This window comes from Ursus americanus, chromosome 19 (assembly GCF_024610735.1).
Source record: "Ursus americanus isolate L20-20 chromosome 19, mUrsAme1.1.p, whole genome shotgun sequence".
In the NCBI taxonomy this organism is placed as follows: domain Eukaryota; kingdom Metazoa; phylum Chordata; class Mammalia; order Carnivora; family Ursidae; genus Ursus; species Ursus americanus.
In genome coordinates this window covers 35,424,046-35,439,779 of record NC_142145.1, presented here as the reverse complement: position 1 = coordinate 35,439,779, position 15,734 = coordinate 35,424,046, and the positions used below count along the sequence as shown (strand labels likewise).

The window sequence follows — 15,734 nt, the reverse complement described above, 5'->3', positions numbered from 1 at the left end:
ATTTTTACTAGCTACAATGTTAAGTGGTATAGTATTAAGTACAACTCAAATAAGAGTCATACATATAGGTAAAATTTCGTTAGTTGAACATAATCTTTTATACTGACAATTTTCATAATATAATTTTACTAGAATTAAATATGAATTATTCAAAGTAGTATAGTTATACTCAGAAACACTGTACTCTGTGGCATCCACATTCAATGGTGTAGGAAACTTATGGTCAGGACTGATAATCCAGTGCACCATTTAAGACAAAAACAGGCAGGCTACATTTGGCCCTCTAGATTTGAGTTTCCAGTTTAATCATTCAACACATTAAAAGCCACTTCTGAGTTCACGTCTTTCTTGAGGGGGAAACTAGTGACACACACACCTTCTCACAAAAAACTAGAATACTGAGTCAGAGACGACCAGACTTTACAAATCTGTGCCATCCACTGCATAGTCTCATTTGCCTATCTAAAGATGTGGACCACCACTATGCTTTTGAAAGTCCTGGAGCAGAATAAAGATATGGAAGAGACGGCAATAACAAAGACCAACTTCTGATTCTTCTGGCTCTTGTCTGGTTAGATAAACCATTCAGTATAACTGGTTAAGATACCAGGACCCTTTCCCATGAAGAAGATCATAATGGCAACTTACCCAATATTCAAGCCTGTCTCTTTTTTACCTATCCCTGCCCAAAGAAAATCCCACCCAAAGGTTAATATTAATTAATTCAAGTATTAGCCTTCTCAGCGTCAAAATGAGTTTAAAAACTCAAATTTTTATTATTATCTAATTGGGAGACCATCTGCAGTACTTTAAATGGGTACCTGAACCAACAGGCTCCTTTTCCTAAATGGCGGTAACATTGATCAAACTTTTACTATGTGTTCCACACTATTCTAAGCACTTTACATATATTACCTAATTTAATCCAAATAATGTTAAGGTACCATCATTACCTACAATTGGTAGTTTAACAAATAGGCATCAAAAGAGTTATCTGCCCATAGTGAAATATCCAGGAAGGGATCAGCCAGGATTTGAATCCAAAGTCCAACTCCTAAGCATTCCCTCTTAATAACTGTACTATGCCTCTTATAACTATGTTATAAATGAAAAAGGATGTTACCTTTTGGAAAGATCACATAGTGACTCAACCAAAATATTTTATAATGTTAGCAGCATTATTCACAATAGCAAAAGGCAGAAGCAACACAAGTATCCACTGACAGACAAATGAATACACAAAATGTGGTAAGCCATACAAATGGAATATTACTCAGCCTTAAAAAGAAAGGACATCATGATACATGCTACAGGAATGAACCTAGAGGATATTATACTAAGTGAAACAAACCAGTCACAAAAGGACAAATACTATATGGTTCTGCTTATATGAAGTACCTAGAATAGTTAAATTCATAGAGACAGAAAGCAAATGGTGATTGCCAGAGGCTGGGGGGAGAAAGGCAGAGAGCTATTGTTTAATGGGTTTGGATTCCAGTTTTATAAGATGAAAAGAATTCTGGAAATAGATGGTGATGATGGTTGCATAATAGTGTGAATGTACTCAATACCAATAAACTGAACACTTAGAAATGGTTAAAATGGTAAATTCTGTTCTGTACCACACAAACTTAAAATGTGTATTTTGCAATATTTTTAAATCCATGGGCTACCATCTCTCAAAAATACAATTCAGAATGGTTTCGACAATGTACAATAAAGCAAAATTTTACAAGATTTCAAAATATATTTCCCAGCATATTCCAAAAAACAAACCCAGCATATTTCAAAAACAAACCAAAACCACAGCATGGATTTGGTATGGGGTCCAAATATCAAGACATTATTTTCATTTTTTTCCCCTTGTGGAACCCAAGCTAAACTATGAAAAAATCCTAGAAACTGCTATAATGTATACCCTTTTCCAAATTTTCAGTAAAAAAACTTACTTCCATTTAAAACTTTGTGTACCTTCATGTAGAACAAAAATAAACTGATGGAAGTAATCACAACAAGCAATTCCATAAGAAAATCACAAAAATGATTTTCAAATGAATTTTGATAATTTGAAAATAACAGAGCCATAAATTGTTAAATAAGCATACAAAATTAACAGAAAGAGCAAAGATACCATTTCATAATTCCTTAAAGAAAAAACTGTTGATAATAAAATATAACGCTTAAAAATGGGGCTGACCTAATCACTTCCTTTATTTCTATTGTCACAGGGCTCCTTGTAAAAACAGCTATTTTCTAAATCTTCCATTCAATTTAGCACTTATTTAATGTTTGCTATGTGCCAGCGACCATGCTGGGCACTGACCAAAAATAACCTTTCCTGTTCAATCAAGAGTTTTCAAGCTCTATATAGACTGGCACATGATAGGTCACATCACTAAAAAGGTGAGTTCTCTTTATTCCTTCTCTCCACTAATGTATCACACCAACACTGGAAGCAATCGTAAATATAATATTATATCCCAGTGTAACTGTATGTGTGTATACTGCTACTTTTGTGCCAATAAAGTATAAGCAAATAAGGACCAGTCAATAGTTACATTGTAAGGAATCATTTTCTTATATCTCTCACCTCTCTGAACTAAAAATTTTAAGCTACTGCGGGTATTAAGTATAGCCCTTTTCCTTGGAACTTGTAATGTGAACAGGTAAGTCAAAACAAATAGATGATAATAAAATCTGGCTGGCTAATGTATAAGGACATAGTATTACCTAAAATGTTGAGCACATCCCCCAAAAGGGCAATACAAATTCAGTTCATCACATAAATAAGAAACAGTTACATAATAATTCACAATTCAAATGAAAAAAATATCAACTACACAGCTTCAAAAAGAAGAGCCTGGGCTCTTAGATAAACAACATGAAACAAACTTTGCCAGTCAAAGGACTATATATATGCCACCTAGTTTCACCAATTCATGATCAGTTCAGAATCTAGTTTTACTTGTTCATAATCAGAAAGTGAGAGCATTGGGGCACCTTGGTAGCTTAGTCGGTTGAGCATATGACTTGGGTTCTGGCTCAGGTAATGATCTTGGGGTCATGGGATTGAGCCCCATGTTGGCTCCCATGCTTGGCGCAGAGTCTGCTTGGGATTCTTTCCCCTCCTCCCACTCTCTCCCCTTCTACTCCTTCCCCCAATTGGGTGTGTTCTTGCCCACTCACTCTCTCCTAAATAAATAAATAAATAAAATTTTTTTAAGTGAGAGCATCATTACTTATTTTCTTACAACTGTACAAACCACATGCCTATTCATTTTGATATAATGCAGAATATCATAATCTAAGTTAATCACCCATGTTTTTATGGTGACTGAAATTTAAAACCACACTAGATGACAATGCCAATAAATACAACAGCTAGAATTTTACTGTGTTATCTATCAACACAAGAACCTCTTTACAGAGGAAGCCTTCTATGTCGGAGAAGCAGCAAAAAAACTGAATTAACAAATATATATACACACAGACACACACATACCAATGAACACTACTGTAGGTCCTATAGGAGGAAATCAAAAGAAAAGCCATGATCTTGAAAGAAAAATCTATTAAGGACTTACTAACAATTGCTGGACAGCCTCATAATTATTTCTCTGGTAAACTAATTATCACTATAGACTACAAGTCATGTTCATATAGATGAACAGTTGGTTATATGGCAGAAACTGGTTTAACTCTCTTTGCCACAGAAAGTGCATAATCCACAAGTCATTCATGAATAGATTCTATCTGTCCCAGACAGGACCAAGAGTTCAGTCAGACACAGCTGACTGCTCCATAATAGCCAAGGTGGGTGAAAAATGAGGTGGATAAAGCCAGTGTATTCCTGTACCACTGCCACAATGCCTCAGACTTTTGGCAACCCATCCCTTACTTTAAAATCCTTCAAAGATTTTCTACTATTCTCTAGATAACATTGTAAATCCTTAATAGAAACCAAAGGCCCAAAAATGTCTGTCTCTGCCCTCTAAACTACTCTCTCTTCATGCCCAATACAACCACTCCTCTACCTCCCCAACTCCTACCCATCCTATAGACCTCAGTTAAACAGGTTCCTCTGGTTTTCCTTCACCACTCGGTACGCAGGTTAGGCAACACTGATATGGTCTCATAGCACCCCAGACTTTCTTATGGAACACTATAAGAAAGTGTTATTCCAACTATAATTACTTTTATTTAATCTAATGCTTCCCAACTAAACTAAGCTCCATCAAAAGCAACAACTGTCACTTTCATCTACCCATCTATGGAATCGAGCTCAATAGCTGATTCAAAATTTGCTTAGTTATTTACTAAATCAATAGTTTTTGGCCTAGACCTGTTCCTTTAATTATTTGTTCCACTAAATTGGCCTCTGGTTTTAACCTCACTCGGCATAGCTGAAGGGGGGAAAATGTAAAATTACACTGCTCTCAGGCACCTCGACTTCAAATTCAGATTATGAAACACAAACTTTCTTACAGATCTAGCCAATCTTGCTTATTTTCAAAGTACTGAATTCAAAAATTTTTATCTCCTTCTCCATTCTAGAGTTCTCACAAGTCAATAACCTATAGAAAAATGGGCTAGTGTGAATGGAAAGATGAAAGAAACACAAATATTGGGCAACTAAAACCAATTATCATTATCCACCTATTAGACTGATCGAGATCAAAGTCTGACACTAATTAAGTTGGAAAGAGTATGACTAAGATTATCACCTTTATTTCTTTTGAAGATTTTATTTATTCATTTTCCAGAGAGAGCAAGTGAGCATGCACAAGCTGGGGGAGCAGCAGAGGCAGAGAGAGACACAGGCTCCCTGCTGAGCAAGGAGCCCGATGAGGGGCTTGATCCCAGGACCCTGGAATCATGATCTGAGAGGAAGGCAGACACTTAACCGACTGAGCCACCCAGGCGTCCCAGATTATCACCTTTAGATACCTTTAGACATTGGTGGTTAATATACTTATTAGTGCAACATCTTAGAAAATTAATTTAGCAATATCCATAAAAAATGTAAATGCACAAATCCCTTGACCCTGCAAATTTCATGTCTAGGAATTTACCCTATGGATATATTATCATAATTGCACAAAAAAATCACTAAGGATACTCATCATAACAAGATATGACTATATGACTATAAATCATAGTATATCCATACAATCCAATACTCTACAGCTGTTCAAAAATGAGACAGAGGGGCACCTGGGTGGCTCAGTCAGTTAAGCATGTGACTTGATTTTGGCTCAGGTCATGATCTTAGGGTCATGGAATCAAACCCCGCGTCGGGCTCTGCACTCAGTGTGGAATCTGCTTGAGATTCTCTCTCCCTCTGCCTCTGCCCCTCCCGCTCCTCAAAAAAAAAAAAAGAGAGAGAGAGAGAGAGAGAAATTTATATACTGATATGGAAAGATACCTCAAACATGTATCTCAAACATAGTGTTAAATTACACACATTTACACAGAGAGCAGAAAGACCTACTTCGGGGGAAGATCAAGAAATAATTTGGGGAGGGGGTGTATATCAAGAGTTACCAACAAAGATTTAAGTAATAAAGGGAAAACACATGGGGCACCGGGGTGGCTCAGTGGGTTAAGCGTTTGACTCTTGATTTTGGCGCAGGTCCTGATCTCGGGTTATGGGATTAAGCCCCACATCAGGCTCCCGGCTCAGCAGGGAGCCCATTCGGGATTCTTTCTCTCCTTCTGCCCCTGCCACGCACTCTCTCTCTAAAATAAATAAATAAATCTTAAAAAAAAATAAAATGAGTTATATATTAAATAATCAACTTGGACCTACATGCCGAAAAGGGTTTCTGGGTAGTGCTCACTTGATGCTCCAATTTGACTTTGTCCTATAGGTACACGATCTCTCTTATTTCAATGTTTGGTGTAAAAAACAAAAAAAACAAAAACAAAAAACCTCACAAAAACCTCTACCTAGACTTAAGCAAATGGACATCTTCCCCAGTCTAACAGGTCAAAGACAATTCAAGTTCCCGAAATAATTTCAAAAATTTTGATTTTAGTATATGCAACAAATGAATTTTTAAGAAACCACTATAGAAGACACTGTCAACTGGAAGAGTTCTGGAAGAATACACATCATACAGTTTATTCACATTATACTTCTAGAGTGGGACTGAGACCAAAACTTTTTTGCTCTTTAAGAATAGTATTTTTAAAATAATATTGTGGAATTTCCACAGCTACTGTGAAAAACAGTGGGGAGATGCCTCAAAAAATAAAAAACAGAATTACCATATGATTTAGTAATTCCACTACTGGGTCTTTACCCAAAGACAATGAAAGCACTAATGCAAAAAGATATATGCACCCCAAGTTTACTGCAGCATCATTTACAGTCGCCAAGATATGGGGGTACCTGGGTTGCTCAGAGGGTGAGCATCCAACTCCTGATTTCAGCTCCGGTCGTGTTCTCAGGGTTGTGAAACTGAGTCCCGTGTCCATGCTCAGCGGGGAGTCTGCTTGAGATTTTCTCCCTTGCCTTCTACCCCTCCCCCCACTCTCTCTCGCACGCTCTAAATAAATAAAGAAATCTTAAAAAAAAAATAATTGCCAAGATATGGGAGCAACCCAAGTGTCCACTGACTGATAAAAAAGATAGATATACTGTGGAATATTACTCAGCCATAAAGAAGAAAACAACTTAGCATTTGCAACAACACAGATGGACCGAGCAGGTATAATCCCAAATTAGACAAAGGCAAATACCATATGACTTCACTCATATGGAATTTAAGAAACAAAACAAAGGAAAAAAAAGAGACAAACACAAAATCAGACTCTTAAATACAGAGAACAAACTGGTGATTGCTGGGAAGAGGTGGGGGGGAGGGTAGGTGAAACAGATAGAGGTTTAAAAATATGCTTATGGGGTGCCTGGGTGGCTCAGTCGTTAAGCATCTGCCTTCCTCTCAGGTCATGATCCCAGGGTCCTGGGATTGAGCCCTCCATCGGGCTCCCTGCTCAGCAGGAAACCTGCTTCTCCCTCTCCCACTCCCCCTGCTTGTGTTCCCTCTCTTGCTGTGTCTCTCTCTGTCAAATAAATAAAAAATCTTAAAAAAATAAATAAATAAAAGTACACTTATCACAATGAGCACTGAGAACTGTATAGAATTGCTGAATCATTATATTGTACACCCTAAACTAATAATACTGTATGCTAACTATACTCGAATTAAAAAAAAAATACATATTGACTATTTTCTTATACCTAGGCACTGCTCTGAAAGTTTACTGTGTATCTAATTTAATTTTCAAAACAACCCTACAAGTAAGTTATTATCTCCATTTACCAATGAAACAATTACTCAAGTAATAAAATGCATTCAAAGAAATGCACTGAAATCAATTAGCAATCCCAGGACCCAAACTGTGGTCCCTACACATCTGCCAATAAAAGCAGGAAATGCATTAAGATAAGCCTGGCATAACTTGTCATGATAGAAAGCAAGAAAGCTATTTTAAAATCACTGGGGTTGTATCCAAAAGACAGGAGCGACCCTCTAAGAGGCTGCCACTGGCAAATGAGCATCAAAAAGAATGACTATAGGGGCACCTGGGTGGCTTTGTTGGTTAAGGGACTGCCTTCGGCTCTGGTCATGATCCCCTTGTATTTCTTATAAGACCCCTGGGGCCTTACTTAGAAAGTCTTTTCACAACGCAAGACTAGAAAGAACTATAAATGCATGTTTTCTTTACATGATTCCATAGTTGATTTTTTTCAGTGTTGTATCTTTAACTGGATTAATTTTACATAAGGCACTGAGCAGAAATCTAATAATCATTTGTTAATATTACAGTCCTTCTCCCATGAATATAAAGCGTCTAATTTACCAAATGCCTACACAAAATGGGTTTCCTCATAAGTGTATCCTCTGTTCCTTACATATATATTATTATTCCTGTACTGACATCATACTCTTGTAACTTCAATGCCTTCAGAGGCTGTGTGGACACCTAAAAGAGCACAATATCTCCATTACTGTTTTCCCTTCAAAATTGTCAAAATTCATGGGGCACCAGTCAGTTAAGCGTCTGCCTTGGGCTCTGGTCATGATCTCAGGGTCCTGGGATGGAAGCCCACATCAGTCTCCCTGCTCAGTGGGCAGCCTGCTTCTCCCTCTCCCTCTGCCTGCCACTCCCCCTGCTTGTTCTCTCTCTTTCTGTCAAATAGATAAATGAAAATCTTTTAAAAAACTGTCAAAATTCACAAGACGAAAATTAAAAATTGCCTTGGCTCTTCCTCCACATTTACTTTCCCCAATGACCTCTAGATTTAGCTTTAACTTTCTTGAAAAAGAACAAATTTCTTATAGACTGCCCTGAATTTACAAATTAATTGGGAATAACTGGTGTTTTTGCAATTAATTTTTACTTGGCAATTTAACATAGTACTGTGCTGTTTTAAATTTTACAACAAGTGTGTATTTTAAAGCAATAAAAACTAAAAGTGTTTAGCATAGGTTATATTAAAATAAGCTTGTTAAAATACAACACGCAAACCAGAAAGTATCTTATACTATCTAAGACAAGAAAGCACTAGTAAAAATACTAGTCTCAGAGTTCCGAATGATGTGTCCCAGTTCCAATACAAAGACCAGTTTGTAGGGAATTTGTGTTTCGAAGAAGATGGAGCAGATGTAGTTTTCCCTATTTCTCCTGCAAAGTACAACTACATATCCTGGGCTTTTAAATAAAACAAACATAAGAAGAGAAACAAGGGCAGACTGCTAGGGACCTTGGGACCCAAAGAACAGTACAAGGTGAGTTCCTGGAGTTTTCTTTTTGCCTTTATCTTAGATTGGGAGTTGAAAAAGTCAGCAACCCAGAAATCCGAACAGGTGCCAACACAAAAAGTTCCAACACAAACCTTTTCATTCTAGCCAAATGACCAGGAAAAGGGCAGCCTAGAAAGACGGAAAACTTTTAGACAATAACCAATCTACTCCAGCCAAACACCACAGGGAAAAAAATAAAACAAAACAGCACAAAAAACTGTGCCCCACCCACACCCACGCTAACAAAGGTTAAATGGGAAGCCAGGCTGTGATGTGGAGCCCAACATCTCTCCAGAGTAGTGTCAGAGAAGGCAAAGTTAGTGAGGCCTGGCCTTCATGGAGGCCTGGGCCTTCCATGCCCACCCAGCAATAAGAAGGCAGTGCCCCCTGGGATGGTGTCAAAGAAGGCCTAGTGGAGAGCCAGGACTTCCACAATGGCCCAGCAGTCCTACAACCACACATTCCTAATCTCCCACTTTGTGGTGTCAGCCAGACTTCCACTTGCACTCAACAGTAACAAAGAGTACCTCCCTCCCCGATGGGGTGATATCACAGAAATCCAGATAAAGCAGTATTAAATAAAGTCCAGATTCTCAAAACATAACACACACATAGAATACAGATCAAGCAAATATCACTCATTATACCAAGAACCAAAGGAATCTCAAAATGAATGAAAAAAAGACAATCAATAGATGCTAATGGTGACACAGATATTAGAATTGCGGTGACAGAGACATTAGAATTATCTGACAAAAATTTTAAGGCAGCCGTCATAAGAATGCTTCAACTAGCATATACAAATATACTGAAAATACAACCTATCAAAATTTGTGGAATAAAGCTGAAGCAGGGCTGAGAAACTTTCAGCACTAAATGCATATAAAAGAAAAGATGAACGAGTCCCAAATCAATAATCTAAACTCCCACCTCAAAAACCTACCATAAGAGCAAAAGTAACCCAAGAAAACAGAAAAAGGAAATAATAAAAGCAGAAATTAATGAAACTAAAACAAAAATAGAGGGAAAAAATCAGTTAAACAAAGAGCTGTTTTCTCCCCAAGTTTTACTGAGATTTAATTAGCATACATCGTTATACATCAAGTTTAAGGTGTGCAGCATAATGGTCTGACTTACATATACTTTTAAATGCTTACAGCAATAAGTTTTAACATCCATCATCTCATATACACGCAAAAAAAGTTTTTTCTCCTTACGATGAGAACTCTTAGGATTTACTCTTAACGACTTTCATTTATATAATACAATGAGATAAATTAGTCACCATGTTGTACATTACGGCTCTAGTACTTATTTACCTTGTAACTGGAAGTTGGTACCTTTTGACCCCTTCTTCCAACCCCCCTCCCACCTCTGGTAACTACATTTTTGATGTCTTTTTGCTGAGTTTCTGTTTCTAGGGCTTTTTTTTTTTTTTTTAAGATCTGACATATAAATAAGATCATAAAGTACTTGTCTTTCTCTGCCTGACTTATTTCACTTAGCATAATGCCCTCTGGGTCCACCCATGTCATGAATAGCAGTATTTTCTCATTTTTTTATGGCTGAATAATATTTCACTGTGTATATATACAATAATTTCTTTATCCATTCATCTGAGGATGAACACTTAAGTAGTTTCCATGTCCTGGAGATTGTAAATAATACTGATATTAACATGGGGATGCAGATACCTTCTCAAGTTAGCATTTTCATTCCTTTGGATATATCCCAGAAGTGGAACTGCTACATCATATAGGAGCTCTATTTTTAATTTTTTGAGGATCCTCTATACTGTTTTCCATAGTAAATGTACCAGCTTATAACCCAACCAACAGTGCACAAGAGTTCCCTTTCATCCACATCCCCTCCAGCATTTGTTATCTCTTATCTTTTTAAGGATGGCCATTCTAACAGGTGTAAGGTGATACCTCATTGTGGTTTTGATTTGCATTTTCCTAATGATTAGTAATGTTAAGCATCAAAGAGCTGTTTCTTTGAAAATATGAATAGAACTGACAAACTTCTACCCGGAATGACAAGGGAAAAAAGGGAATACACAAATTTTCAGTATCAGAAATATCACTATAGATATCAAAAGGACAGTAAGGATACTAAGGGTATACAATGAACAACCCAGGACACATAAATTTGACAACTTAGGCAAAATGGACTACACTTCCTCAAAAAAATACAAACTACAACAACTCACCCAATGTACAATACAGAAAATCTAAAAAGTCCTGTAAGATTTAAGAAAATTGAATATATAATTTTTAAGGTCCCAAAAAAGAAATCTCCAGATCCAGATGGTTTCTGTCAAATAATTCTACCAAATATTTGAAGAATTTTAAAAATTCTACACGACCACTTCCAAGACATAGGGGAACAAACCCCAATTCATCTTATGAAGTCAGTGCTACTCTGATTTCAAAACAAGACACATACACACACACACACACACACACACACACACACACACAAAATGGACCAAAAGTCCTTATGAACACAGATGTAAATATCCTTAACAAAATATTAGCAAACAGAATTCAGCAATATGTAAAAAGAATTCACAATCACAAACAAGTGAGATTTATGGCAGGGATGTATACCTGGCTCAAGATCTGAATACTGATCAATAATACAGCATATTAAGAGGCTAAAGAAAAAAATCACATTAATCAACTGATGCAAAAAAGGCTTCTTATAAAATTCATCAACACTTTATTTTAAAATCTCTCAAAAACCAGGAATAGAGAGGAACTTCCTCAACTTGATACAGAATCTAAAAATAAAACTACAGCTAACATTCTATCTAATGGTGAAAGACTGACTGACCGCTTTCCCAATAATGAAGACAAGGAAGTTCACTCTCATCACTCTTATTCAACACAGTGCTTGAAATGCCAGCAAGTTCAATAAGAAAAAAAAAAAACAAAAAAACACAAAACACAAAGGTCAAAGATGAAGAAATAAAAGTGTACCCATTTACAGATAACATGACCATCTTCCCAGAAAAATCCCAAGGAAACCTACCACAAAACTCCTACAACTAATAAGTATGTTTACCAAGGTCACAGAAATCAAGATAAATACTTAAAAATCACTTGTATTTTAATACATAAGCAATAAGCACGTGGACAGTGAAATTAAAAATAAATACCATTTTAAATTGCTGAAATGCTTAAGTGCAAAAACAACAAAACACATACAGGACTACATAACGTTGATTATAAACATCAAAGAAGATCTAAGGAAATGGAAAGATGTGCCATGTTTACAGACTGAAGACTCAAAGTAATAAAGATGTCAATTCTCCCTAAACTGATACGCAGCATTAAAGAACCCTTATCAAAATCCCATCAAAATAACTTTTATTAATATAGAGAGATTATTCTAAAGTCTGTATAGAAGAGCAAAGGAACTAGAATAGCTAAAACAATTTTGAATATAGAAGGAACCATTTTACTCAATTTCAAGATACATAGTTGCAGTAATCAAGACTATGTATGGTGGGGCGCCTGGGTGGCTCAGTTGGTTAAGCATCTACCTTCGGCTCAGGTCATGATCTCAAGGGAGCATGCTTCTCCCTCTCCCTCTGCTGCTCCCCCTGCTTGTGCTCTCTCTGTCAAGTAAATAAAATCTTAAAAAAAAAAAAAAAAAGACTATGTATGGTATTCATTGGTGGAAGGAAAGACACATGGATCAACAGAAGAGAACCCAGACACAGAGTCACAAAAATAAGTCCAAGTCAATTTAAACAAAAGTGCAAAAGCAATTCAATGAAAGAGATAGCCTTTGAACAAACTGCTGGGGATTCTGAACACCTACATGCAAAAACCAAACCTTGACCTAAATTTCACATCTTATACAAAAATTGACTCAAAACATTATATAAAATTATATAAACATTTTAGAACAAAACACTGGGAAAAAAAAATCCAGGGCTAAGCAAGGTTCTTAAATGACATCGAAAGCATAATTATGGGCAACCAGGGGCTCAGTCAGTTAACCACCAGACTCTTGATTTCGGCTCAGGTAGTGATCCTGGAGTCTCAGTAGAGAGCCCAGGAGTGGGCTCTGCACTTAGCAGGGAGTTTGTTTCTCTCCCTCTCCCTCTGAACTCCCATCCCCCTGCTCACGCACATGCACAGTTTCTCTCTCTCTCTCTAAAATAAAGAAATCTCTCTCTCTCTTAAAGATTTTATTTATTTATTTGACAGAGAGAGACAGCAAGAGAGGGAACACAAACTGGGGGAGTGGGAGAGGGAGAAGCAGGCTTCCCCGCTGAGCAGGGAGCCTGATGTGGGACTCGATCCCAGGACCCTGAGATCATGACCTGCACCAAAGGCAGACGCTTAATGACTGAGCTACCCAGGTGTCCTAAAATAAAGAAATCTAAAAAAAAAAAAAAAAAAAAAAAAAAGGCATGATTCAAAATAGAAAAATTGGATAAATTGCAGTTAAGTAGGGGGTGTGCTAGGAGTGAAGTGAATATAGCTACGAAAGGGAAACAAGAAAATTCTTTGTGATGATGGAAATGTTCTGTATCTTGACTATAATAATGTCAGCATCACAACTGTGCTGGGCTTTTTATTCAACTTTTTTTTTTTTTTTTTTTAAATCACAAAAACTAGCTCTGCATGATGTTACCATTGGAAAAAGCTGGCAAAGGCTAAACAGGATGTATTACTTCTTACAACTGAAAATTAATCTACAATATCAAAAAATATACAGTATTTTTAAAAATTTCACATTAATACCTCTAGTTTCAGGGCCGAAGAATCACTACACAAGCAATGCCCAAAAGAAGGTAATTGGAAGAAACTTCATACGGTATTTACGTACTTATTTAGACATTAATAGCAATTTCATTGATTTCACACCAAAAGGATTTGAAAGCTAAAGCTTTAAAAATTAAAACAATTACTACGTTAAATTAGGCAAGATTAGAATTAAATAAAACAAAATTATGTAAAACATTCATGGTCTTTATTAATCTGAGAGCAGTTTTCAAACTTTCTGCTCTCAGGACCCCTTCACACTCTTACAAATTATGGAGAACACCAATGAAATTTTATTCATATAGCTCATATTTACCAATGCTTATCTTATTAAAAATTAAAACAGAACAACTTTAAAATATGTATTAATTCATTTCAAAGTAGTAATAAAAAATTAGGTATTAACATAATGTTTAAAAAATGTATTTCCAAAACCTAAAAATGAAGAGTCCTGTTTGACATTTTTGCAAATCTTCAGCTCAACAGAATACAGCTGGATTCTCATATCTGCTCTCTATTAAATAAACCATGATAATGTTCTCTCAGTGGAAGTAATGAAAAAAAGCAGACTTCACCCAGATACAGTCAGTGCGAGTATTTTAATAGTTATTACAGATGATTGTGGATATTCTTTTTTGAAACTACAACAAAATCTAACAAATTCTAATTTTTAAAAAGATCCTAAATTGTAATATGGAATCTTAAAACATATTGATCAACTTTAAAAACTGTTATGTTAAAATCCTTGTCTACCATGCTCTTTTTTCTTTTTTTTAAAGATTTTTTATTTATTTACTTGACAGAGATAGAGACAGCCAGCGAGAGAGGGAACACAAGCAGGGGGAGTGGGAGAGGAAGAAGCAGGCTCATAGCGGAGGAGCCTGATGTGGGGCTCGATCCCAGAACGCCGGGATCACGCCCTGAGCCGAAGGCAGACGCTTAACCGCTATGCCACCCCGGTGCCTCTACCATGCTCTCTGGATCTTTTACTTATGCATAATTTTGTAACATCATGCATTGGTCTTCTGAAAAATACTGCTTCACAGTTACACAGACATTCCGACTACTGAAATATTTCACTAGGCAGTATCAAAAGTATAAATATCATTACTGATTTCACTGGAAAAGTGTTTAAAAGTATTGGGAAGTTGTTAGGCTCAAGGTGACACATGCAAGTTTTCCAAAAATCTATTCACAGATGACATGATTTTACTTGTAGAAAACCCTAAGGATTCCACAAAAAACACACCTATTTAGCAAAGTTGCAGCATATAAAATCAGCACTCAAAATTCAATTTCTATAAATTATAATAAACAATGTAAAAAGGAAACCAAAGACAATTCTATTTATAATCAGATAAAAACAATAGAATACTTAGAATTAAATTTAACCAAGGAGGTGTAGACTTGTTCACTGAAAACTACAAAACACTGCTGAAGGAAATGAAAGAAGACATAAATTCATATAGATCCCATGTCCACGGGTTGCAAGACTTACTGTTAATAAGATAGTACCTCTCAAAGTGACCTACAGATTAAATGGAAACCCTATTAAACTCCCCATGGCATTTTTGCAGAAATAAAAAAACCCATTCTAAAACTCATATAAATTCTCAAGTGATATCAAATGGCCAAAAGAATCTTAGAAAAGAAATTAAAGTTGGAAGACTTGTACATCCTGACTGCAAAATTTACTAGAAAGCTACGGTAGTTGGAATAGTAGTATTGTACAGGCATAAATACAGGCAAACAGATCAAAGGAACAATAGCCCAGAAATAAACCCTTACATATAGAATCATCACTAGTCATTATGGAAATACAAATTAAAACCCCAAGCAAATACTACTCCACATTCATTAGGATTATTTTCAAAACCAAAACCAAACAAAACAACACAAAAAATAATAAATTTTGGCGAGGATGTGCAGAAATTGAAACCATGGTACACTGCAAGTGGGAATGTAAAATGGTGCAGCTGCTGCAGAAAACACTACAGTGGTTTCTCAAACAATTAAACACAGAATTATTGCATGACCCAGCAATTCCACTTCTGTATACTTACTAAGAAGAAATGAAGAACCTATTCAAACAGATATTTGTACACCCATGTTCATAACAGCATTATACCCAATAGCC

The 15,734-nt window shown here is 36.3% G+C and overlaps 1 protein-coding gene across 4 annotated transcripts in view; it reads right to left on the bottom strand.

The window, feature by feature from the left end:
- The window catches only part of RPRD1A (regulation of nuclear pre-mRNA domain containing 1A), a 72,736-nt gene that overhangs the window by 43,423 nt on the left and 13,579 nt on the right, over positions 1-15,734 (bottom strand). The gene's annotated exons all lie outside the window — the stretch shown is intronic.